The sequence below is a fragment of the Apaloderma vittatum genome, unplaced genomic scaffold (assembly GCF_000703405.1).
Source record: "Apaloderma vittatum isolate BGI_N311 unplaced genomic scaffold, ASM70340v1 scaffold35726, whole genome shotgun sequence".
Taxonomy (NCBI): domain Eukaryota; kingdom Metazoa; phylum Chordata; class Aves; order Trogoniformes; family Trogonidae; genus Apaloderma; species Apaloderma vittatum.
In genome coordinates, this window is record NW_009720696.1 from 3,244 (window position 1) to 4,503 (window position 1,260).

The following is a 1,260-nucleotide window of genomic DNA, read 5'->3' on the forward strand; positions in this document are numbered from 1 at the left end:
GGGCCAGGGGTGCCCAAACCCAGCCCCGCGCCTCCAGACGTGCCCTCGCCAATGCCCGTAATGGCTTCAGGTGGCTCAGCCATGAGGAGAGCAGGGCTGCCTGTTGAGCCATGGGCTTCTCAAATTCCATTTGCCTGAAGGAAAAGAAGCTCCTGGCCATGACCGATGGGTGCTGGTGGGGGATGAGTGGCTTTTGAAGCAAACCCCAGACCTCTTGTCTTCACCGTCCTTGCCTCAGGCAGCAGAACCTCACCCTGTGTGGCCAGAGCCCATGGAAGGAGGTTCCAGCACTGGCAGGTTCTTGGATTCTCTCAAGCAAAAAAAAAAAAAAAATTAGAGATGCTGAGATGTACAGCCTATATGTGCTGCAAAAATTTTGTAAACAGCGCTTGGGTTTTTTGAAAATATGTCTCTGAATCATAAAGTAAAGGCAGAAGCGGAAGGAGCTACCACTCATGAACCTCAGGTTCCCAGGAAGGTCCTTGAGTCCGGGAACATCTGCAGTGAGCTGAGGAAGAGAGTTGAGGCCTGGCTAGAAGAGTTATTTGGGTGAAGATAATTTGGGGGAAAGAGCTATTAACTCTTCAGTCAGATGGTAGAGACCTGTGATAGATGTGGATGAATCTTACTGCTTCTTTCTGGAAAATACCGTGAGGTTTGTCCCTGTAAGGAAAATTTAAGATTCTGTGTATAGAAAAAGGGTTCTGAAAGGCCTCAGAAATACTCCGCGGTGTTGCTGCCTGTGCTCGGACAGGGGTTGGCTCTGGGCAGCCTGTCCAGTTTGCCACGTGAGCAGTCGTAGGTGAGCGGGGAAAAGAGCAGCAGCGGTTACAGAGCGCGGCATCTCTCACTTGTGTGGATTCCCGGCACAGATCTGGTGTGCAGCAGCTTGTTTTAAATAACTTGGGCACTCATGGCCTGTAAGGGCATGAATTTCACATTGGTTTGGGGTTTTTGTAACACAAGCTAATTGGTAAACTTGGCAGAATTAAAGACATTGTGGACAGTGAGAGATACAGCTGTGGCTCTGCGATCGAAACTGCGGCTGTAGTCTGGGGCTGGTGTTCCCGCTGGGGAGGGAGGGTGACTGCAGTGGAGCTACGGAGAGAGAGAGGGGCGCTGGTAGCAAAGAGAGTTAATGTCTTGACAAGAACAGTGGAAAAGTCAGTCTTGCAAAAGAAGTTAAAGAATAAAAGCTATCGGGGCCAGCTAATGACCGGCGCAGTCAGAAGTTGTGACGGGCTCGTTACGGCGCCGAAC